The 26,515-nt window shown below is 40.9% G+C and overlaps 1 long non-coding RNA gene across 1 annotated transcript in view; it reads left to right on the plus strand.

Annotated features, from left to right (window-relative positions):
- The first annotated feature begins 5,349 nt into the window (after positions 1-5,349).
- The window catches only part of LOC115277106, a 51,321-nt gene continuing 30,155 nt past the window's right edge, over positions 5,350-26,515 (plus strand). Inside the window, exons 1-2 of the long non-coding RNA XR_003902221.1 lie at positions 5,350-5,453; positions 9,332-9,400. This is a non-coding gene — a long non-coding RNA (uncharacterized LOC115277106). The remainder of the gene's footprint in view (positions 5,454-9,331; positions 9,401-26,515) is intronic.

Raw genomic sequence — 26,515 nt, forward strand, 5'->3', positions numbered from 1 at the left:
TGGTTCAGATCTGTGTCCTTTCAGACTTAGATAATAAACCCCTGGTATTAGGGGGAAAGAACTTCATGTGAGCCAGTTATATGAAGGAATACAAATCACAGAGTGACTCAACAGACTAAATTCAGAAAACCTCCTTGACATGGCTTTATTCTTCTGATAGGATACTTGAGTCTTACGAAAAATACAGTTTTGTCCTTCCCTCCTTCTTTTCTTTTTAATTTCCTTCCTTCTTCTCTTCTTCCTGTGAAGTATGCACTTGGTTACTTGCTTATTTTTTCCCATTAAGTCACCATTGTGGATTGAGTTGTATCCCCCTAATGTATATGTTGAAATCATAAACATCAGTATCAGTGAATGTGACCTTACTTGGAAATAGGGTTTTTGCAGATGTTCAGATTAAGATGAGGTCATACTTGGCTAGAATGGCCCTTAATCCATTGTGACTGGTATCCTTACTAGAAGAGAAGACAGATACACAGGAAGAACTTGAGGGAATGATGGAGCCTGAGATTAGAGAGAGGTGTCTACAAGCCAAGGAACTCTAAGGATTGCCAGCAGCATCTGAAGCTAGGAGGAAGGTATAGGTCAAATTCTCTTCTTAAGCCTTTAGAGAGCCCCTACCATACCTTGATTTGGGACTTCTGGACTCCAGAACTGTGGGAGAATAAATTCCTGTTGTTTTAAGTCACCTACTTTATGGTAATTTGTTACAGTTGCCCTTGGAAAATAATATAGTCAACAAATATTTCCAGAATTCCTGCTATAGCCAGGAGCATTGAGTAGCGTATGTGGTGGGGAGAAGGAGACAACCAAACATGTGAATATGATACAGTTTTTTACCCTCATGGAACTCAAAGTCTGGCAGTTATGTTAGGAACCTTAGTGATTTCCCCATTCCACTCACAGGTATATCCACTTTTAATGGCAGCCAAGGACAGGTGACATCTCTGTGTTATACTTTGAGTGCAGGAGATAGATTATAGGTAAAACTGTGAGGAGATGAAATGTGAATAAGTCTTTAGAGCCAGGCAATAATTTAGATTGGGTTCTGAGAACTGAAAATCAACATTTTTAAATTATTAACAAAAACAATGGTAATACTGAGGGTTCTATTTTGGATTATTTTAGGATCCTTAGCGAAGATGAATAGAACCGAATAAATAAAACAGAAGAAGGTAGGAAAGTTCTGTCTGAAATGCTTCTAGCCAGGATTCGAGGGGAGAACATGGTACAGAGACCGTTAGTTCCCAAGGATCTACATACACACACCCTTTCAGCCAGAAGTTGCTCCTTTACAGACACAGTCACACACAGCTAAACTGCCTACCCTCGCAACATTATCCAAGTTTGGAGTGGGAACTAAACATACATTTTAAAATGGGTTAAATAAATTATGGTGTACCTGGACAATGAAATATTATGTAGCCATCAAAAAGAACGATCAGCTGTATATATACTGATATGCGACCATTTCTAAGACATATTGTTAACTGAAAAAAGAAAGACATAGACTGACACATATAATATGATCTGGTTTGTGATATAAAGGTTGTAAAGGTCATATCTATCAGGTATCTATCAGGTCCAGGCTACCTGTGGAAGGATCCAGAAGATAACCAGGGGAAGAAAACTGGGGAACTAGGAGACAAGGGTGAGAAAATGAGGTTACCAGTCAGTACACCCTTTGGAACATTTTGAGCTTTGCTTCATGTACATGTATTACCCATTTAAAAAAAAAATCAGAGCAAAAGAAAACCCAGCCAAACAAAATGCTTGTGGTCTTGATGCTGGCAAAAATGATCCTTCTGCCCATCTATTCCAATCTGCTTGGCTCACCTCCTCTGGCTTGCTGGCCTTTTGGATAATCACCTTGGCTCTCTCTGGGCTCCCAATAGTCCCCACCAGTCTCCTTTGTTCCGACAGCCACTTTACACAGGCTCCTCTGGCTTCCATCTCTGGCTCTTCTCTTGGGCCTGAGGCCATGGATGCTCTCTGGCTCTCTGGATCTCAGCATGCCGGAGCCCGCCAACTCCCGGCCAGGCCAGCCAGGTCACTAGACAGCACGCACCTGGCTGCAGACACTGCCTAGGGACAAAAAGAGAATGACCTACATGGGTGTCCACTGTATAAACGTGGTAGTGGGGCTGCCTCTGATGACATCTTACCTTCGGTTGGCCCGGAATATTTTGGTTCCTTCATTCACTTGTTTCTCCATTGGCTGATTTGTGGGTTCTTTTGTTCATTCTTTTGTTTATTCAGTACTTCTGAACCAGGTAGATAATGTGAGGGGTGTGCCAGGGGATTTCATAGCCCTCTACTTTCCTTTCCCCAACCCCATGGATAATTTAGATTTTATTATGTCCTGATAGCATGAGATTTAATAATTAAACCAACTGAACATGTTGTATGCAGAGTGGCAGCTTCTGGGAACTACGATGGAATGACCCCCCTTTCACCCTCTTCAGAAAGGATCTGAAAGGTACAACAAAGAGGCATTTAGTTTAATGACATTTGCAGATGAGCCTTATTTCTCTTGGCTGATTTTTAAAATTTCTTTATTTATTTTTAACCAGTAAAATTCTTATTATTGAGGCTTTTTAGTGTTCCAGCTCTCCCAGAGGGCATCTTAGGGAGAACAATGAATGCCTGTAGGCAATTGACCACTTTCCATCCTCGGCCACCAGGGATCATGGGTGAGGTTAGAAGTGCTGCCAGGAACTCCATCAATATTGAAAATGCCTCTGGCTTGATTAAGCTTCGGAAATACCTCCATTGATCCTATTCAAATATTTATTGAACATCTACCTCCGACGGAGTATACTAATTGACCTCAGAAAAGTCACCTTCGCCCAAGGCCTGGGCGGGGAGGACTAGCATGAACACTGGGCAGGAAAGGGAAATTCCTTGTGACTGAAGAATGGACTGGCTCAGCTCCAAGCAGAGAAGGATCCAGCAGAAAAAGTCATTAGGTTCTAGAATACTGGTAGGGCTATAGCTCCTTTGATCAACGAGGTGCTCTGACCTGAATGGTCATCCAAGCGGTAAAAGACACTACAAAGTGGCAATAGGAATGGTCCTCCAGAGGTAGCATCTTGACCAAACCCACAGCAAAAAAGCGGTAGGTTTCTTGGGTTGCTTGTCCAATAGACTATAATAAGATAGTTTAATAGTATGGTATTTAAAAGTACAGAATCTGAAGACAGTCTAATTACCTGGGTTTGGATTCAGACTCTCCCTATAAGTTTGCTTAACTTCACTAGACCTCACTATCTTCATCTGTAAAATGGGGATATGCTAGTAAAATGGGGTTGGTTGAAGGCTGAGTACATTACTAAGATAGTAAAGGAATCATAGCAAGTATTCAAAAATGGAAAGAGTTATTTTACTTGCAGCCTTCTGAAAATGACCATGTCTTCCAATGAGTGGAATTACTAATTTGCCTAGTTTCAGAATTTGTTCTTGTATGGGTAATAAAATTTTTGTGCTGCAAAATACATTTTTTCCCTTTTTGTCGTTTTTCCCTGTTGTGCTTTCCACATCACTGTTTTTTTTTTAATCTCAAATGATGCAAATGAAGGTAGCATGTGGTCTGTAGCCCCCAGAGTGTGTTACTGAATGGACATATGCTCCTTCCATTCGAAGAGGAGCCCATCATTATTGGCTTAAAATGTCCCCAAGAGGTTGCAGCTGAAAGTCCCTGAGCTCCTTAATGATTGGTCTCAGACTTCTGCTCTTCTCATATCGAAAGTATCATTAATAATGTTGACTAAATCATTATCTTTCCCCAAACCTGCTTACATTACCTTTCCCTTGACCCCATGCATTCATTGTATTCACCATTTGAAAATAACTTCCTCAGGAAATAAGGATCCTTCATGTTTATTCAGAATGGTTTGCATTGTATACAAGTTGGCATTGCCTGAGGAGAAATGCCAACACCTTGCCATCCACCGCAAAAGATTTTTGAATTCGCCCTCGAAATAGTGACAATTAAGAATTTTCCAGTCAAACTCTCTCATTTTTGGAACTTAAAGTCTCACCAAATCATCATTGGCCTTGTCCTTCCCTCTCTCCCCACAAAATACTACTGGTTTCTGAGTCAAGCCTAAATAGCTTTTGAATACATTTCATTTTGGCGATTGAATAGTAGTTCTGACCATATGGACCTATTCAGACTTCTATAACAATCCACTGCCAAATGATTTTCTGTCAATTCAGTTCAAGTTACAGGTCAAATCTAACCATTGTGATGAAAAGAACTTCAGAGAAAAGCATTGTCCAAGGGCCCGTTGCAACTATAACTTAAAAGGCTTCCCTCTTTAAGGCCAATAAGTTTTCACTGAAAACCCCCGTGGTCAAGCTTTTTTCATAATATATTTTGTTTCAGTGAATTGGGGGAATCATTTCAGTTCTTTGAGTCAGCCCGGTGCAGTGTTGAAAGGCGCCCCTTTAAAAGCAATGCGTCAGTTCTTGAGCAGTTCCTCTAGGTGGCACTGCAGCCCAAGACAACGGGTCTGATCATCCGCTTTCTCCCTTCCCCCGCATTCTGGACTGGCAGCACAGGTTGGATTGGCATGCAGGGAAAATAATCATTAAAAATAAATGCAATCAAAAGAAGTAGGTTATTATAGTGGCACATTGGAACTGCTTTAGTTAGAGGTCTGTTGGCCTCCGGTTAGAAATGTCGTTTGGGAGGAGTTTGCCACTTGGCTGTGAAAATTGACTAGAGGTGAAAAGTGACATTCTCTAGGTCTCGACCTGGTAGCTTATTTCATCCTGAGAAGTCTGATTTCAGATGGTCGAGTGGCTTTGAAGTAGCACACAAAGACACACAGACGGATTGGTTTTCCTTGAGGCAATTCATAACTGTTTTTGTAACCTTGAAATGCACTATGACCCAATGACATATTGCAGTTTTGTTGGCCAACATGAGGGTGTATGTCCTTAGTAGGATCTCAGGACTAACTTACGAAAAATACTGACATGTGAGCAGGGAAAATACTAGAAAGTGCAGCGTAGTAAAACATTTGAGTAGGTTTGGCCACAGCCCCACCCCCTCACTTTGAGACGGATCCCTTCTCCCACTCCTTCTGACACCACGGCTTCTTCCACGTTAAAATGAGTCACTCTTGTTGAACATTATCATCAAAATGTGTGCATCAGAATGCTTGAAGTTATGGTGTGGTAACAAGGAAACCCCAAGTCTGAGTGACTTACCACCACCCAATTGTGTCCTCACTCTTATGACATGTCTCGCGTGGTTGGCAGGGACCCTACTCTACACTATCACGGAAGTGCTACCATCTTGTAACGGACACCATGGAATATGTGCTCTTGGGCTTTCTCTTCTCTGCTCTGTTCTGGAATGGGTACCCATCACTTCTGGCTCGGTTCATCGCGCACAACCAGTCATATGGCTGTGCTCAACAGCAACGGAGTGGGGGAAATACTGGGTAAGCATCAAAGCCTCCAGCCATTACATCACCGTGTGTTTTCTGATTCTGTAATTCTGTTGCGGTCTATCCCTGACCCCAGTACCAAGTGCATGTTAATTCCTCAAATCCTGAATTTAAGTGAATACCTTGAACTCCCAGGCCCCCATTGAGGGAAAGCCTATGTACTTTTTTCTGAGGTCCCTTTTTCTTCTTTTCTAGGCAAAATTAATTGCTTCTACTCTGTGCCTTGGTGGCACTTTGTTCATGCTGATGGTTTTGCATTTGTCACAGTCCAATTTGTTGCTATTCTGTCTTTTCTGCTAGAATATAGTCTCTCTGGTGGCAGGCACTCATTTTATCCATCCTTGTATTGCCGATGTCTGAAAAGATATAGATGAAAAGAATAAATATATAAAAACATTAATTTGTGAAAAATAATGATAAAAATAATATTTTTGAACTCTATCCTCAAAATATTAAGTTTTAAGCATATATAATATGCATAGGTGCCTCACCTCTTTCAATTTCTGTAACAATTCCATAAGGTAGGTAGATGAAGAAACTGCATTTTATAGCAGTCAAATAACCTTCCCCAATTTACGAGGGAGAAAATGCTAGAGCTGAGATTCGAATCAAGGCCTCTTTGATTGCAGAGATGTACTTTGAGAGCATTATGCTATAGTGACTTATATCCTGTTTTGTAAGTTTTAATAACAAAAACATAATTAAAAACATACTTATGATTGATTTAAAAGTTCACCTCGCAAAGTGGTGTGAACTTGTAGTAAATCCTTCCACCCATGACCAGAGACCTGGATTCCATTTCCCACGCCGGTTCTACACTTACTGGTTGTATGACTTTGGATTAGGCTCTTCGTTTGCCTCGTCCCAGTTTCCGTATCTGTCAATTGAGAGTCATGTTTGGACCATTAATTTTTAACTTTACTCTGCATACTGAAGATCTTGTTAAAATGCAGATCCTGATGCAATAGGTCCAGGGGGCCTGCGATTCTGCAATTCTAACAAGCTTCCTGGTGATGCTGTTGTTGCTTGTCTGTGAAGCACATTTTGAATAGCCAGGAGCTAGATGGTCGCTAAGTGCTAAGGCTTCGTACTATATGATTCTTCAAGTTGTTAGGAGGTCTCGATGGAACTTCTTAATTTATAGAACTGGCACCAAAATATGAAGTAACTGATCTGGTTATCTTCCTGTACAGGTTCTCTTCATGTACAGGTACTTGATCATTCACTCCACTATTCATTCTCTTCTATCAATAAGTCCAGAGTTTCCCTGGAGATTTTTCTCCAGCCCTCAATCTCTGTGCTTCAATTCCTGTGAATTTGGGAGGCATCAGTGTTTAAAGTTTTCTGGCCACAACAGTTGGTTCAGGGAATGTCTTGAGACATATTGAAATCCAGTAAAGTGTAATCAAATGTGTTCCTGAGAACTCAGGGACAGAGTCGGAGACATTTTCCTGCTGGCCTTGAACTTGAAGGACTACAGCTGTTGTGGCCATCTTAATTCATCACCAGTAGCCTAGTAAGTTGCCCATAGAGAGAAAATAGATCGAAGACAGAGGGAGAGAAACCTAAGCCTGGGGAAGTCTTCTGAGCTTTACTTACAAAAGTAACATGGCAGCCTCACCCATACATGGTTAGGTACGTTAATTTCTTTGTGTGTGTGTATGTGCCCTTACACCAATGTGCCATCTGTGATCAACCAATTAAAGACTTAACAATTGTTTAGCCCCTGGATCGGGGCTCAGCATTGGATAATGAGCCTGAAGTATTTATCCACGAGAATTTAAGGCTGAAGCCACCACTAAAAACCAAGCATAAAATACAACAGAGGCATGGACGAAACAGAGAGGTAGGAAATGGAACAGACAGAACCACACTAGAAATTCAAGACTACAAGCAAAGGGACAAGAATGGAGCATGCTGAAGTCTGGCTGTGGTCTCTTCCATGGGCAGACTCTGGCCTCTGCACCAGGTCCTGAGATACTCCAAGCCAGGAGGACCTAGAAGAGGGGTGTGTTGCTCTTTCAGTCCTTAATAAGTTAACAGCCCAGACTACAGACCTACAGACTGAAATTTGTTTGGTCAGGAAACTGCTGCTTGCAATGCTTCCTCCTTCCCTCCTTCGCTCTCTCACTCTCTCTCTCTCTCTCTGTGATTATTTATTTATTTTCTGACAGAAGCAGTAATCTCAAATAGTCTCTTGAGACTGGGCAGCTATTATGGATGTCACAGATGAACTGCCCGTAGGATGGCCGACTTCACTTTGACCTGAGGCAAAGCTATTTAAATTTTATTAGGGAAGCAGGCCAACCACCCTATTAGACCTTTGGGTGATTAAAAGAAAATCATCCTATAAAATGTTCCATTATATACATCTGTTAACTGACCATGGCTTCTTGATGAATTTAAAATATCTGAGACGCAGATAGCATAACGGTAACAATTTATCTGATTCGGACTAAATACACTCAGTTTTATGGAATATCGTGGGATCTATGTTTTGCTTATTTCTGAGCAATCCCCTTCCTTTCCCTCAACCCCCTCAACATGGTTGCTTCAGCATATTCTGCAATCCGTGTTCCCGTGATTGTTTTTGTCTTGCTTCAGTAACTGCGGAGCATTTATCCATGTAATAGCATGGTCTTCTGCTCCACTGCTTATACACCCTCACGCCTCAATGAATTTGCTTGATGGGATGCAGACAAAATGCTCCTGAGTATATTTTATGTATCTAAATGAATATTTATAGCAAACAAAGGAGGTAGACATTTTAAAAAATATATAATCATTTTGAGGCAAATGGCTAATTAAGTTTTATCATATATAATAACTTAGGTTCTGCATACCCTTCATTTGCCTTATAGGACTGTATGTTGTGCCATATTTGATTAAAGGGTGGATGTTGACATATTGGTTTATTAGTAAACCAAACACATCCTGAAATCCCATTATGGGCTAATTATTCTGCAATAGTCATTTACTTATACAAAGATACAATATGTAGAGGGGTATGCTGAACGAGAGATTTTTGACTAGGGAAAATTAGACCAAAAAAAATTATCAAAAGGATGTCCAGACTCATAGAGGAATCTAATACGGTCACTAAGAAAGAATGAGATAGTCTATACATGCTGACCAGGAAGGATTTCTAAAAACAAAAACAATTTTGTAATGAATATATAGCATAAACCCATTCTTATGAAAATATTAATAATAAAAATGATACATAAAACTGTAGAGGAAATTGCACCAAATTATTTATTTTCACAAGAGGAGTAAGATAATAGGGCTCTGTCTCTTTAAGTTGATTTTCATATAATTATGTTGTGGAATTTATAATTTAAAAAACCCAAATTAATGAATTCCTCAAAAAGGATCCCAACTTAGTGTAGGTAGAAATAATTCTGGTGTACCGTTGGAAATTTAGCACCAAAAAGTGAGCTCTAAGGTAAAATTAAGCAATTTCTATGGATGTGTATGGACGGAAGGACTAGATAGATGCTTCACAATGATAGAAATCCTTGAACTTCTGGCATGGCAGGAAACATAGCAATCTCAAATTCAACACATCATTTTGAAGGTGGGGAAAATGAAAGATTGGCAGGGTTAGTGTCTTTTCTGAGCTCAGGTAGTCAGTGCATTATGAGATGGTCATACATTGTGAGTTCCAATGCAAATTTTCTTCCCACTTCAAGGGTTGATAATTCCCAAGTTTTGAAATATGTCTGCCGTTGCATTTGAAAGCTAAGTAATACTTTAGCTCATTAACTCAAGAATCCTAAAACACCTGTGTCTTCATTGCTTATATTTTATTGTGCTGTACAATTCTGGTGTTGAGTGTGGGAAATGAATTAATCATGACTTTTCCCTCACAGCCCTGTGAAGCAGTGAGCACTTATTATGGTACCTTCATTTTCCAGATGAAGAAACACGGCACCAAAAGGGTAAGTGATGTGCCCTGGGTCACATGCTGGGTCAGTGGCAAAGTTGTTAACAGTAAAGCCTGGGTTGGAGGGTTTTATCTCTGATTCATTCTATCCTTTTGCATTAAAAATGGCTTCTGAAAATCCAGGGCACTTATTGTGGACTTTTGGAATGCCAAAGATTCGATTTTTGCAGTAGGGAAAAAAGAGACAAAAGTTAGAAAAATAGATATGTAACAGGGCTATTAACAGGATAAATCAACCCCCCACCATTGAACCTAAATTTACATATTTGTGAAGAATGTAGCACTTATAAAATGCCTGTGTATAAACCATCTGTTTCCAATATATGAGAAAGATACAGAAATGTTCTTTTTGTCTGCTTTGTTTCTATAAAATGTGCACAGGGCCCATAGAAATGTTTTAGATTTGCCTATCTCAGACCTGGGTGATGTAGCAAGGAATTTGTTTTTATTGGATCATTCTGTGCATAAGAATATTTCAATTATGTTTTTCAAAATCTAAATTAAATCATTCATTAATTCAATGGGAAAGAGTCAGATAAGGTGAATCACATTAGCCAGACTCTCTTGAGACATTCACACCCTCGCTGAACCTATTGGGACTCTCAATTCATCAAGTAAGTGTGCACTTGTGAAAATTCAGTTATTTTTTTCACTTTATGTCTTTGGGGAGACTTTGTTTATAAGTGCAGGTGATTTTAGTCATGTGCTTTCCTATGAAACACATACACTGGCTTGCGGTTATTCTTCGTTGGAATGAACTGAAGTTCCCATCCGCTCTACCAGGACAGAAACTTGGCGATCAAAGAGGCAGCATGAACTTTCCTTAGATTGTCTCCAGGAATTAATATGAATTTTTGTCATATAAAAACTGACCCAGGACAGCAGCAAGTGTGCTTCCAGACTAATATGGCCAGGGGGAGTTATCTGTGGGTTGGATTAAGTTGGGCTCCTAAGCAACTCCTTTGAGTTGCTTTCTATGTTGAGTGTGGGTGGAGAACAGGGTCTTCAAAGTCACCAGGCCAGGTGACTTCCAGAAGGTGATGACTCATATTAGAGACCAGCTGTGTTTGCCTCTGGGTTCCTCAGGAGGACGGCCCCCAGCAGTAATGCTGGTAGAAAGAGGTGATCACACATTTTCTTTCAAGGAGAAGGTCTTTACTCCAGATTGACTTTTGAGGAGCCTCCACTGGTACCAGCTGAAGCCAAAGGCAGTTAGGTATAGAGATCTTGGAATGGGCTGGTCTTTAATTTAATGGTAAGGTAGGGGCCAGTTTGGTGTGTCTTGAGGGAGGGCAGTTGACACTGTGAGGAAGGCTGAAATAGCATACTGTTGGAAAAGCTGGGAGAGATTTGGGGGAGTGGGTGGAATTTAGACATAGGAAACATATTCAAGGAGCATGTTGTGTGCCAGGCTTGTGGGGAGGGTATCCACCAAAGACTTGTTGTCTGGGCCTGTAATAGAGAAGGCTTCTAGGTAGAGGGACAAGCATGAACCAAAATGGAAAGTGTACAGCTATGGTATGACAGGGCTGGTGACCATAAAAATGGTGGACAGTGTGGGATAATTACTCCAGAAAGGTAAACTCAGACAGATTTTAAGACTCACTTGATGTCTGTTCCTGAAAAAGTGATTCTGATAAAAGTTAGCCAGAATGACTTAGAGTATTCATTTTCCTTATGGCCAATATTGCTTACCACCTTATTAATAATAATGTGTGCTTAATTAATAAATACACATAGGAGGACATATTTTTCTTTTGATGAGCATCACTTTGCTAGTATGATATTGTTTGCATAGCATTGTCTATATATCTTTTTATGCTAATCATCTAAATACATTGGAGGGAGGTAGTTTAGGGGTTGTCCACTTTACAGGTGACAAAATGGAGACCCAGAGGGGCTTTGGCATTTCCATAGCTACAGGGAAAATCAGTGGTGAAGCAAGGATGAGAAGCAAGATTCCTCAGCTCCAGGCTGACATTTTTCTCCACTGAGCTATACTGTCTAACATTATTTTACCCAGAATGCTTTCTTTGGAAACTATATCTCTCCTTCCCAAATATGGAAAGACAATAAAGTCAGTTAAGTGATGGGGTCATCTGGTACTGACAAGAAAAGACTTTGGATAATTTCTTGGTCTCCATCATTCTCAGCATGATGTATTTCCTCTCCTTTTCACTCCTGTCCTCTCCCCACCTCTTAGCCCCACCAGCCAACCCTCTCCAGCTTCTAGAGCAGTATTGATCCCAGCTTAATAATGTATCATGTAAAAGGTCTAGATTAGGTTTATTTATCCTTCAGAAGGGAAATAATCACAGGAAACCATAGAATTTCTTTCATTTAAGTCACAGCTTGTCACATCTAGCCCAAAAAACATTAGCTGAAATTATTTTTTATGTTATCTGGACCCTGGAAAAAACTATCCATTGTTTTGAAACATCATTGAACTTGATCTTTTCTTGATGAAGAATTGTCATTAACTTATGCATTTGTCAGGACTAGCAATCAAGCTGTTTCATGTTTCAGTGTACACTCTATAGAGTGAATTCTTTTTGGATATCACAAGAGTGCAAAATTTAGAAATATGTAATGACAGAGATGATTTGCTCTTCTGTTTATTGTCTCTCTTTTGGGAGAATTTATTATTTTACAAAAGAAGACTGTATTGCAATCTATTTCATTCCCTTTTGACAGTAACCTTCCCTGTAGGACAGATCAATTTTGAATGATACAAATTCCCTTCCCCCATCAATGTGTAAACCTTTCAAGCTCCGAGATTCTAGCAGATGGCTGACAAAGCTTTAACTTTACTGAATGCGATGCTATAATTAAGAAAATGTGGACTTTGGAGGTAATCATTAGTTCTTCTGTATGAACATCTAGCCTGGGATTTTGCCGCCTACTATGCTTCCTTCTTAATGACAATGTTGGGAGGCTTCCATGTAATTGAAATTGCCCCCTTTGAAGAATTGATGTGTTAAGTGATCATGTAATCTCATGATGAGCTAGTAATGGAGAGTTGACTAGAATTTATACACTGGCACAAAGTGGGAATTATAAATAGACAATCATACAGTAAATTTCTGTACCATTCCGCAAGTTTGTGCTGTAGAATTAAAGCAGTTAGGTACTACCCACTACTGCATAAACTTGAAAAGATGCTTCTAGACTCTTAGGTAGATCATGAATTAATTCCAGTCACATTCCATCATGGATTCAGCCTCTGAGGGAAAGGACTTTGTATGTCTTATGTGGGGGTAGGGGTGTGAAGTGTATTGCTTAGGTATTTCTGCAACAGTGTTGCATTTTGAGCATCCTCCCAACTAGCTCACAGGCCTGTGGGTTTGGTGCACTTTTGAGGGGAAGGAAGACTTTGGGTTCCAGCCTACAGGCTGTGGTTCAGGTTGGGCTTGGGTCTGCTCCATGAGTTTCTCGCCTCCTTGGGCCTCCTTGGACCAGCAGCTCTCTCTCCAGAGTCTGCTCTTCAAAAGTCAAACGGTAGGAATACAGCACAACAATTGCAAAAAAGTGACCCCACTGGAGATCTTAAGCCCAAACTCTCCCAATTCATTTGCAAGCTGCAGGGTGAAGCTCTGCAGAATGCAGCACAACAGGAATTCTACCATGCATGCTGAAAGTCATGGACGAACAGAGTGATACTATGTGTAATAATTGCAAATTGTGTTTAAAGTTATAGCAAGACCAATAATCTCTATTCCTACATAAGAGCCTCAGGTGGCTCTTATGACCCCCATCCTTGAGAAGTATTGGACGTATTGTTCATTTTTGTAGTCTCTTTACCCACTGGTTCTCAAATTGGCAATGAACGTCAAACTATTAATACCGAATTCACTTCAAATGAAAAGTACAAAATGTACTATGAGATGGGTGTCTGTTCTCTGGAGAGTCTTGTTTGTTTCCTGGGGATCTGTTTATGGATGCATATAATGAGGGGACAAGAAATGTATAGATTTTGACATAGTCACTAAATAGCTTTTAGAAAATATGTAGACTTGTGTTGTAGAAGAGTCCGTATTATCAGGAAGCCCTGTCTGGGGAGGGAGATCCACCACCTCCTGCCCTCTCCACTCCCTTCTCCTCTGGGATGTCTGGCCAGTTAGTAGTCGGGGAAATAAGGTTACAACTGGCTAGCCCAAAATTAACCCATAATTTTGTATCAGTGTGGAGTTGTGTTCAAGTCTCTAGGATGGAATTTAAATATGGGATGTGTTTAATATCAAATCCAAATGTGAGCATGTACAGTCCTTTTGCCTGAAGGAGCACTTAGATTGTCATATTCTTTAGCAAGTTTTTCCATAAAGGAAAGGAAAAGGAAAAAGCCTAAAAAACTCTGTATGTCCTTTCCACCTTGTTATACATGTGACCCTCCCTGTACTCTTTGCTCCAGAGTATCCATTCATAGTATTTTCACATTTTCTGAAGACGGGGGTGTTTATGAGGCAGACTTCTTGAAACAGGAACTGCACCCTAAACCATGAAAACATAGCCATTGAGTCAGATTTACATTACCGTTCTGCTGATCTTTTTCAAAATGTAAAATCTGAGAATGAGGTTTTTAATCTACTCTATTTGTACCAGGCCCCATATTACATATAATAATTTCACAAATGTTTTTGGGTTTTGCAGTGATTTTGATTCAAACACCTGGATTGCAGATAGAGAAATGAAGGAGGCAAGAGGGTCAGAGCCCTCAGTTCAGCCTGTTGCACTAGGTTTGTTTCCTAAGGAAAGAGCATCTCTGGTTTTCTGCCTGGAACGTGGCTCAAAGGAGAGCAAAGGGCACACAAGGGTGTCATGCCATCTTCAGGATGTGAACCGCTCTTTCAGGTTTCCTGGAGGACTGAGCACGAGAAAAGGTGGCTCTCTAATGGGGCACATAGCAGTGTCAGTGCTGCAGAGCTGTCCTCAAATATTTTAGCTGGTAGCTGCTGAAGTGGAAGAACAAATGGGACATGATTTTGGAACCCATGCAAGACATCTCTGAGAATGCCCAGAATGTACTGGAAAGACTCAGTCTTTGTGTATGCAGGGAGACGACAGTGTTGCAAGACCTATAAACCAGCAAATTTTTGTTTCCTTACCTATTTCGAATTTTATTTATGTCCATGAATAGGTGTGGCCCAAGGCAATTTAGATCACTTGTAAATCAACAGATGCATTTGGCCAGGTGTATATGTTGAATACCAACCGCTGTTTTTGGCCTCATCCAAACAGTTCTCTGATGAGTGCATGCTCAAAGGAAGGTCTTTCATTGGTCCCATGGAAGTAACTCTGCTGTTTAATAAATGTGTGGCAACCTGAAGCCTGCCGCTCAGGCAGAAGTTCCAAGACAAACCAAGAGGCCCTCTTCACAGAATGATTCAGTTTGCTGTCTGTGTAGTGTCTTGGGGTGATGGTTTGCCAAGAACCATCTCTCCAATTGCTACAGTTCTGTAGGACCTAGGGGTGCAAGGCCACCCAGCCACCTGATCCAGGTCTGTAAGAAGTCTTAGGGCACCTGGGTGGCTTAGTTGGGTTAAGCTTCTAATTCTGCTTAGGCCATGATCTCACAGTTCCCGAGTTCAAGCCCTGCATGGGGCTCTGTGCTGACAGCTTGGAACCTGGAGCCTGCTTTGGATTCTGTCTCCTCTTTCTCTACCCCTCCCCTGCTTTCTCTCTCTCTCTTTCTCTCTCTCTCTCTCAAAAATAAATAAACATTAATAAAATAAAAAAAATAAGTGTTTTTTTTTGGGTGGCAGCTGCAAAAACTGAGGTGCCAGATGTAAAAACCAGGGCCTCAGGAGACACTGGTGCTCTGGAGTAAGGCAGAAGAAGAGCACCAAGATAACCCTCTGAGGCTTCTGGAAAGTATTATCATCAGCTCCTAGATGAGTGTTTAATTAGAAGCCTGCCCTCAGGCTACAGTTATGTTGATTAGCTAGTAGGCCCTAAAGAAGGAGCTCCTCAGGTCAGCTGCCTCTGGTTATGCTGTAGGGCTGGTAGCTGTTCCAGAATTTTCTACACCTGAGCATAAGCCCTAGGGGCCTCCAGAGCCTGACCAGGTGGAGGTGTGCCGTGGCAGCAGGTGCATAAATCAAGGTGCCAGACATCGGTTTGCGCTCCTTCCGCAAAGATCGGCTCCCGACTCTGCCTGACGGCTCCTCTCTCAGAGTCTCCCGCGCGCCGGAAGCGGAGAGCGCCAAGATGGCGCCCGCCAGGCTGCGTGTCCGTCAGGTTGGAGGCGTGTGTGGTCAGTGAGATGCCTGTCCCTCCGGCGGAGGCTTCCATGTAAGCAGATGGGCCTCCTTCACTTTAAGTCTGGGCATGAACGGCCGCCTGTGAGCTGGGACCCGTGGTAGGTGAGTTGCAGTGCACTATGCCTCCAAGTTCCTCAGGTCTCTTGGGTCTTCTGAGTCTTGGGTGTGAGCCTCCTTGTTTCTCAAAACTAGATGTCCTGGGGCTCATCTCTCAGGTGCAGGTTCATAAAAGTTGGCGTAGGCGATGTAGGATTCCAACCCTTTGCTACCCAGGGTCTTGAGTTTTCTCCTGATTATGGGCCTCCATGCCGAGGGTGAGGTTTATGACAAGATTGTGTCCCAGACTCTCCTGCCCGCCTCGGGGTGGTTTTCTTCCGGTTTGTCTGATGTGTTGTTTACTCAGCCAGCCTTTAGGTGGTTTTCAGAGGAAATTTGTCCGTACACAGCTGCAGACTGTGTCCGTGGGGGGAGGTGAGGCCGGGATCGTCCTACCTCGCCATCTTGAGCCGGATTTTCACCAGATTGACGTTTACACACTCTTCAAACCCTGCAGAAATGATGAACTTTTTGCCTACAGGTTTTAGAGAAAGTCATAGGAAGTGAACTTTTAAAGCTGCATCAGTGCTGAAAGAGTTACCCGGGAGGCATAAAACATTGTCAGGGTTTTCCTAAGTGCTTCTTGAGACAATGGCGCCTCAGTGATTGAGATTTGAACTCCTGTGATCTGCTTTAATACTGACAAGGTTATTCTAAGGGCTTAGTGCTCTCAAACACGAGCAGCATTTCATTACCTCAGATTTCAACAGAACGTCTGAAATGCCAAGAGTTTACTATTCCCAAGGTCAGTGACATATGGGCTGGTCTAGCAGGTCAGAAGACCTTACCTTTTGGATGTGGACCACTGTGAATGTGAAATGCTAAGCCTCTTTATAGCTAGAGCATTTGAAATGGCCTTTTAGTTCTTTAATTAGTAGATGCTTTCTCTACCTTTGACTACCTGGGACTGATGTGAAGGAAAATTTGCCTACTTTGCAGGGGGGCTTGGGAGAGCCATGACACTCAGTGTGTTAGAAATGAAAGATTGCAGAAGAGATGATTAAAGCCCCAGCGGCTGCCTTCACAAATGAACTTCAGGAGAAAAAAGCAGTTTAGCGTAAACGTGGCAAGTCTTCATATTGGAGCTTGATAAAATTAAAGGCAGTGCCAGGTAATATAAACCATTGTTGAATCTTTCTTTTATTAAAACTGGGCTAAAACAAGGAGTAGGAATTTGTCAGGTGCAGTAATTACTTTGGTTCTTCACTGATGAAAGCTCTCTTGGGCAAAGCCCTCTTCTCATCTATTTTCCATTTTCTCCTGGTTATACTTTCAGCTGCTATACTACCTGAGGAGAGGGCAGCCTCACAACCTATTTCTGGATTAAATATTTCGAAGGGTAACCCTTGCGGTGGTTTTCTCAGTGATTCATTTGCCTTGAATTACTGCCTTGAGAAAATTTCTGTATTATACGGTCATAAAAACATACATATTGGTGACCATAGAAATGGGGGGAGGGACCTGGATGAGACCACATTTGTTGTATGTGAAAATACTGTAGCCTTGGTATTCTAGCTGGAGCAGGGGATAGGAGGAGGATATTGGGGCACTAATAGTGGGATAAAAAACTCCTAAGGAAGAAATGACAAGTCAGTCAGGTTCTTGCTACTTATAGTGTGGTCTTTGAAGGGGCATAAGTATTACCTGGAAGCTTGTTAGAAATGCAGAATCTCATGTGAGACAGGAAACCTTCAAAATCCTAGAAGAGAAAACAGGCAACAACCTCTTTGACCTTGGCTGTAGCAACTTCTTACTTGACACATCTCTGAAGGCAAGGGAAATAAAAGCAAAGATGAACTATTGGGACCTCATTAAGATAAAAAGCCTCTGTATAGCAAAGGAAACAATGAACAAAACTAAAAGGCAATTGACAGAATGGGAGAAGATATTTGCAAATGACATGTCGGATAAAGGGTTAGTATCCAAAATCTATAAAGAACTTAACAAACTCAACACCTGAAAAACAAATAATCCAGTGAGGAACTGGGCAGAAAACATGAATAGACAATTGTCCAAAGAAGACATCCAGATGGCCAACAGACACATGAAAAGATGCTCAACATCCCTTATCATTAGGGAAATATAAATCAAAACCACACTGAGATACAACCACACTAGTCTAGTGGCTAAAATTAACAACTCAGGCACAACAGATGTTGGTGAGGATGTGGAGAAAGGGGATCCCTCTTGCATTGTTGGTGGGAATGCAAACTGGTGCAGCCACTCTGGAAAACTGTGGAGGATCCTCAAAAAGTTAAAAATAGAATTACCATATGGCCCAGCAATAGCACTACTAGGAATTTATCCAAGGGATACAGGAGTGCTGATTCATAGGGCCACATGTACCCCAAGGTTTATAGCAGCACTGTCAATACTAGCCAACTTATGGAAAAACCCCAAATGTCCATCAATGGATGAATGGATAAAGATGTGGTGTGTATATACACACACACACACACACACACACACATGCATATATATGTACACACACACACACTGGAATATTAATCTGCAATGAAAAAGAATGAAATCTTGCCATTTGCAACAACATGGATGGAACTGGATAGTATTATGTTAAATAAGTCAGAGAAAGACAGATACCATGTATTTTCACTCATTTGTGGAAGTTGAGAAACTTAACAGAAGACCATGGGTGAAGGGAAAGAAAAACAGATAGTTACAAACAGAGAGGAAAGCAAACCATAAGGGATTCTTAAATACAAAAACCAAATTGAGGGTTGATGGGATGTGGGGGGGGGGGCAGGGAAAATGGGTGACGGGCCCTGAGGAGGATACTTGTTGGGATGAGCACTGGGTGTTGTATGCAAGCAATGAATCATTGGACTCTACTCACGAAGCCCACTGTACATACTGTTTGTTAGCCAACTTGATAATAAATCATAAAAGAAAAAATGCAGAATCTCAGGCCTTACCCCAAAGATACTGAGAGTCTGCATTTTAATGAGATCTGCTGGTGATTCATTTGAACATTATTAGTGTTTAAAAAGCTTTGGTCGATCGGCAGCCCTTGAACTGGGTGCTGTCAATGTTAGGGAGACCTATAAAACCCAGAGGAGAATCTCAGGTTCTCGGGAGGCATTTGCAAAGAGCATGCTAGTTGAAGGGATTACACATTCAGTGCTGGTGAAGGTAGGAACCAAGAGAGCATTAACAAGTTACATGAAGTTTTTCTATTTTGAGCAATAAAGCTCTCTCCTTTAATGACTTAAATTTGTGCAGTAGTCAAGAAAGGAGTTAACACTCTTCGCAGTAGATTTACTCATTCTAAAAAAAAAAAGGCACTGACTGGTCCAGACAAGGGTGGCATGGTTGAGTATCCAACGTGGAGCTACAGGAAGCAGAAGAGATACACTAAGCATTGGGCAGCAAGATAGGATCGTGGCTCAGGATAAACATGTGCTTCTCATCACTTTTGCTAGTAGCATTAACAAAAGCTATCAGTGAGGTGGCGTTAACGATAAACCCAGACTATGGCTATCCATGTTAATTCTTTCAAATTTACTGCATAGCCTTCTCTATTCTCATGTGAACTTAAATTAATGATAATAAACTCTACATGATTTGCTCACAGATGGGGTTTGTTTCTTCACAAGCATGGGCTCATTTCTCAGCTCCACATGTATAGGGTGTGGGACTTTGACAACCTACATCTTAGAGCCTCACTGCTTCAGTTTCTTTAGCTGTAAAATGAGGATAATCGTGGTATTCCCCTCATAGGCTTGTTTGAGAATTAGATGAATGTTATTTGCTTAAAAGGGTGCCTGACATACAGCCAGGGTGTAATAATTATTGGTTATGATTATTTATAAAGTTCAGAAATAAAAGTATTTATTCAAGCATTTTAAGGAAAGGTAGGGGAACCAGAAGGATTTATCCAGCATTTAAAGTCACTCTGCTAGTACTCTAGGTCACATCAGTCATACCTATTATTTTTAGGTGCTCCCTCCCTGAAGTGTGGGTAATAACATAAAAATTGAATAGGATTTTTAAGTAGTCATAAATGAACTTAAATGTTTTCTCATATAGCCAAGAGTGAACTCCTTTGGAAATTAGAAAATCTATTATTTTGCTTCCAAAAATCTTCTCTATTTTCTTTGACCCTTTTTGGTGTCACTCACTTTGAAGGCCAAACCCACGTCAGTAGTTCTTGGATAAATACTGATTGTCGAAGTAGTGTGGCTTTATTTGATTCTTTAAAAAACCAATTGAGGAACTGAAGTTAATTTGCAACTTGAAGTATCATTCATCTTGCTCCATATGACAGGAATACTAGAATACAGTTAAGATATGGTAAAACTGACATATTTAGGATCGGCTGGAACTCATTAAGAATGAGCCGTTTATTCTTAAAAACAGCTTTAATGAAAAAGTGTCTCCTCCCCACCCTGCCCCCCAGCTACTTTGCAGCAGTTTTTCATGTCTCTTTGGGAGACTTTTCTCCTCCTCTTCTTCTTCCTCCTCCCTTCCCCACTTCCTCCTCCCCCCTTCCTTTCCCTGTTTCTTCTCCTTTCTTGAAGGGCATTCCTACAAGGAAATGTCATTAAAAACACAATTTGTCGTAGGTGATGGCAATAATCTCCAAAAGCAAAGCATTTGAATAGCTGTCCTTGAGGAGGACATAAAAAATGTGTAAAATAAGTAAATTTGACTCAAAGACTGGATGTCTGAAACTATTCTTACTGGTTATGATTTGGCTCTGACATAGTTGTCATTTCCTTTTTGAGGCCTCTGTGTCCTATGTGTGAAATGTGGACTAAAATGTAAAACCATATATTTAATCAACTTCAAATTCTAGGCTTCTATGATAAGGACAAAAGAATGAGAAAAAAGGATTTCTAAACCAATTAGTTAAATTTCCCTTGCTTTAGGAGACCTGGGGTCAGGAGCCAACATGAGACTAACCTGGGGAAAATTCAAGCCTTTCCTTGAATATATCACTTTCCTGGGGTACATGTAATTCCTGAGAATGACTTCTGATTTTCCTTCAGTCTGGGGCCGTGTTGGTCAGTCTTTCTGTTATATGGATTTCTAAAGCCAAAGGAAACTTCCTTGCGTCTGCTCTCTGCGCCACTGAAGATGTTGTTGACAGTATACACAAAATCAGGGAAAGAGGTCTTTGGGACGCCAGTGCATTACAGGCCCAGTCTTGGCCCAGGTGGCCTGGGTTTGGCAAGAAGGATGTGGCAAAGCTGCAGGGAAGTCCCGAGCCAGCAGGGATTACTGTAATTGAATTCCTGGGCAGCCCCTGTGCCTTCCAGCCCAGGCACACTTCTTCGCCTTTTTTCTATTTTCTTTCTGGCTCCCATAAATAATCTGCAAAGTGGACAATTGGCAGCCCGAAAATCAATTGGCCCTTATATCTCTTCTAATTAATTTCTCATTGTCAAGTACTCACAAGGCATTTGTAGGCAGTAAACTGCTCTACCTGATTTTGATAGATGACAAAACAAAGATGGAGGCTGGAACACCAGACAAAACTCTGTAACCCAGTGCAGGCCATCTGGACTTCCTCTTCTGTATCTGGGGAGGACAGTGTTTTCCAAAATAACAAATTATTATCAGTAGTAATTATTTACTTAGTTACCTTGTTTTGAACTTGCATTACATTTTACTGTTTTTACAAAAACAAACTGGGAATTATAAATAAGTAGAAAATAGTGTTGACAAAATGAAAAATAAAATCATAAGGTACATGAACATTTCTAAGGTTTTGAAACGTATTAGGGAACATGGCAGACACAGGTGCTCAGGAAATATTTGATCTATAAATGGAATTTTTGGGAGAATAGTTCTTATTTATATTTCTACCTACCAGCAGCTTAGGAACTAATCTATTTGCCTTATACTTGCCAATGCTGTTTGGTTCTTTTTGTTTTTTAAAGTTAAAAGCAATATATTCTTACTATACGCCTATGAGAATGGCTAAAATAAAAATGCTGAAAATACCAAATGCTGGTGAGAATGTAAACCAACAGGAACTCCCATTCATTGCTGGTGGGAGTCCAAAATTGTACAGCAACTTTGGAAACCAGTTTGGCAGTTTCATATAAAGTTAAATATAACTTATTGTAAAACTCAGCAAACATACTCTTAGGTATTTGTCCAAGAGAAATGAAGGTTTGTGTTCATATTAAAACCTGCACACAAATGTTTTTGGTAGCTCTGTTCATAATCGTCCCAAACTAGAAACCCCCCAGATGTGCCTCAGTTGGCAAATGGATAAAGACACTGCTATATCGGTGTGATGGACTAGTATTCCATAACATAAAGGAACACATTATTGATGCATACAGCTACTTGGCTAAATCTCATAGGCATTATGCTGAGCGAAAGAGGCTAACTTCAAAAGACTATGTATCGTGTGACATTCTCAAGGAGTCAAAACCGTAGTGATGGAGAGGTGTCTGGGTGGCTCTGACTCTTGATTTCCTCTTAGGTCATGATCTGTTTGTGAGTTTGAGCCCTGGGTCGGGCTTTGTGCTGAAAGTGTGGAGCCTGCTTGGGATTCTCTCTTTCTGCCCCTGTCCCACTTGCAATTTCTTTCTCTCAATATAAGTAAAACTTAAAAAACCAACAAACAAAAAACATAGTGATGGAGAGTAGATAGGTGGTTGCCAGGGATCTGGGGTGGGGAAAGTGTGTGACTGAAGTGAGAGGAAGAGGGAATGTTTTGGATATAATGGGACTGTCCTGTATCCCATTGTGCTGGTGGTTACATGAATCTGTACATGTGTTATATAATTCACAAATTGTGCATCAAAAAAGCCAATTTGATAGTATAATTTGGAGAGCAAAAAGATAATACATTCTTATTAAAAACCACTAGGCAGCAGGGAAACATAAAAGTAAAATGGAAGGCCTTCACCCCTCAACTCTCTAGCTTACTGGGTGTGTGTTCCTTCAGAGCTCCCTCTGCTGGTCTGACGGGCTGTGAGTCCGAGGTGAGGACATCAGTGCTGGAGCCACGTGGCCTCAATTTGTGTCCACACCTTCCACCATCTCATGTAGCTCTGTGACCTTGAGCAAATTACTTACCCTCTCTGTGTCTATTTTCTTATGTACAAAATGGTGCTTATAGCAGTGTTGTAGGCATTTATTCTATAATTTTGTTGGCCATTTTTACTCTCTCTACACATTTATTACTTGCACACATAAAATAGATTTGCATTATTTAAATCGTTTTGATGCTTTTATTCCCTTGACATTACATTATTAACATTTTTCCAAGTCAGTATATAAAGATCTTTCCTACTTCTATGAATTCCGAAGACTTCATAGTAGTCTATCATATGTATAAATTATATATAATATTACATATTATACAAAATATATCTAATATACTTAATAATAAAATTTCATGTTGTATATCTTGTTTAAATATAATATGTACTTAAGTTCTTATTGATGAAGGCACTCTTTTAAACTTAAATTGGTTTCTCAGTTTTGAAAAATTTCTCTACCAATTCAATCCCAATCTTCCAAGATTTATTCACACGTTACAGATCATTGCTGATGCCTTTTCCCCTCCTCTCATCCTATTCTTTCTCTTTCTCCTCATTTTGAAAATATTTTCTGTGATTACAATAGGCCTTTGGGAGGCCATGGAAGTGATGTATGCTCAGTCCATCTTCTTGAACCAGAAGATCTGATCTCTCCTAAGATCCTTTCTCAAACCCATCCTTTGGGTTAGGGGAAATATTAGGGCAGAAGGGAGCAGTTATGGAATAAAGCTGAACTCAAGCTGGGAAATTTGAGTGTGAATCCTGCTTAGCCATCAGTTAGCTGGCTGATGTTGGGAATTCACTTTATATTCTCTGGTTCTTGGTTTCTTCAGCTGTAAAATGATATGGTTGGACTAGATGAACTCTAAAATTCATTACTTCCATTTATAAAATGAGGACACTCAGGCTCACAGAAATGGGAGGATTTAACAATGGTCATCTAGGAAGTAAGATCTAGAATTGAGTCTTGAACGTGTTTCTTCAGATTTTAAAATCTCAGCTGCACCAAGCTGTCCTGAGCAATGTCGCCTCAGAAGTTGAGAGTAAAGGGGGCACATCCTCACCGAGCACCGTTGCCTACCACGTCTGGTACATGTGGGGAAGTGGGCATGTGTGCCCACTCAGAAGGCTGTCCTGAGGTCTTATCTCCTGGGCCTCGCACCCCTGTACCCCTGCCAACAGAGCTGTGCTCTAGAGCATTACCTGCTCCCGTCTCTCAGGTGGCAGGGCTGGGACACAGCTCGGGTTTGGCCCAGCCCCGAGAAGCAGGCCTGTACAGATGGCGGTGCGGCTGGCTGCACAGTGGTCGGGCCTCCCAGTGCCGGAGAGCGCGGCTGCGCTCGTTCTGAAGTCGCTCTGACAACATTCCTCTCCTGGCAGCCATGTACTCTCTCCTCCAGTCTTGTGCAAGCAAATGGCTTTGCCGCAGCTTCCCTCAGTCCCCTTGTAAGCTAGGAAACAAGCGTTAGGCCTGTGAATTTGCATGCATTTTACTTAGTTTGAATCTTTCCACAAGGCCTCCAGATTTCATGTCCTTCTTTTCCGTGGCGTTCCCTTTGGGTTGTATGAACACAGTTACTTAAACACACACACACAGAAAAACCCCAAGTTCTCCACACACTCAAACAAATAAGCAAATAGAAAATCAAACGAATAAGTATATGTCTCCTACAAACTCATTAAAAGTGCTTTTCCAACATGATCATATCAGCTTTTAACTAGGAGACTTTGCTTGTTTATTACATGGTTTTAGAATCAAGTGTTCCTCTAATGTCACATACATTTAACCTCTTTGGATCCAGGCCTCTGGGATTCTGATGTGTAACTTCATTCTTTCCCACATAGTTATTCCTTCTCCACTTACCTGGCTCTGTGTATTTCCTGAGTTTTACACAATTGTGCCATCTGGCCAACCTCTGTGTTACTCAAGACCACTTGTTCTCAACTCTGGCTACATGTTAGAATTTTACTTTGTCTTTGTTGGATTCTAGGTATGCACATATTTAAAGGTAACTCAAGTGACTTGTAGGTAAAGGGGAAAAAGTAATGGGTAGCATTTGTAAATGACATCAGCTCCTCCCTTACCTTATCTAGCTAACAGTCCTGAACTCTTTCAATGATTTTCAGATAGGGAATAAGAGGTTCTAAGTGGGTGGTTGTTGGCTTTTGGGTCTGATGTGATAATGCACTGGTCACTCTGTCTGAAAGTATTGTAGCTCACCGTATGGGCTTATAGGCACTTTCAGGAGTCTGGATGAACATGAGGTACAGCCTGCTTTTTTGCTTGCTTGTTAGTTTTTTCTAGGTCATTCTCTTATTTATAGTTTTGAAAACTGCAGATGAGTTATGTAGGATTTTTAGACTCCTCAATAAAATTAGAAGGGGAAAGAGAGCTCTGGGTGGCAGAAATTTGCATAGAAAGGCTTGCCTTAGTCATTATACATTTCAGAATTTATGGTACCAGTATTTGGAATGTTCGTGAGTCTGGTTCTTTTTAAAATACTCAGGGACATCCTGGCTGTAGAAACACAAGGCATTTTGCACAGGCCGCATGTTTAAGCTCACAGGAAGAGAGTTACAAAGCATATCTTCCATGTCCACCTTCTGCTGGGTATTGAGAAAACTCTCTTCTCTTTGCCTAAGCACCTGTATTGAATTTGGTAGCTGTGGTGTTTCGACTGATTCAGCAGTAATTAATCTCCAGGCTAATTATGAGCTCTGTTGTCATTTTGCTAGATGTAATTAAACTGCATAGCTGGAGAAAGTTTGGAAACTACGGTTTCCAAGAAAAGTCTTCCCTGTAACTTGGCAAGGAGCTCAGGAGTGACAACATAATCAGCCAATTAAATATAAGCTGGAAGCCTGATGTCCTTCAGGATGAGTTTACAGGAAGAAGACAAATGTATGTTCACAAGAGGCACCTGCTGTTTTACTGCTGCCTTTTTGGAAAAAGCTTGGAGTATTTTAGAGACAGTCTCTCATTAATCCTTTTGATAGCTTTATTAAATGGGAAGTGGGGCAAACATTTTAGTCCCTTTCAAACAGATGAGATGACTAACATGTGAAGGTCAACTGTCTTGGCAAAGGGCATAGTGACCAGGGTCAGAAGAGATTTCAATAATGTGTTTCCTTAGAAAACACAATGATTATCTATATAGATTTCTATAGCAACCATGAAATATATAAGAAAATTATACTAGTTTGAAGATATGAATGTGCTCTTTGGTGAATAAATTCTTTTAAGTCTTTTGGGGCCAAGGTTTGTTTCATTTTTTTAGTCCAGGGCCAGGAGACCACATGCCAACTGTAAGCTAATGGAGAGGGGTGTGTTGCTGAATCATACTGGCCTTGGCCTTGCTCAGAAGGACCACTTACTTTGAAGAGATGAGTAAGAAGGTGCATTTGGTCCATTTGTCCATAAAAATCAGCCCCGATGTCTTCTAATGCCTGATACAGGTAGAAAAACATATTCCATTTTGCAATTTAAAATTCATTTTAATGCTTTACTAGAGCTCTAAGCTGACTTTGCCTTGAACGTGCAGAGAATCCATGGTCAAGGAGAAGTCATTTAAAGCATGGGACAGCTACTGACATTGCTGGGTTTCTAACAGGTATGTGGGTGTGTACATGGGCCCCACTAGTGGTACTCAAGAACTCAGGATGATTTGGAGTAGTGCATCGACTTATATAGGTAGAGTGAACATTGTCAGATATTTTCATAATTTTATTTATGGC

Source organism: Suricata suricatta, chromosome 13 (genome assembly GCF_006229205.1).
Source record: "Suricata suricatta isolate VVHF042 chromosome 13, meerkat_22Aug2017_6uvM2_HiC, whole genome shotgun sequence".
Taxonomy (NCBI): domain Eukaryota; kingdom Metazoa; phylum Chordata; class Mammalia; order Carnivora; family Herpestidae; genus Suricata; species Suricata suricatta.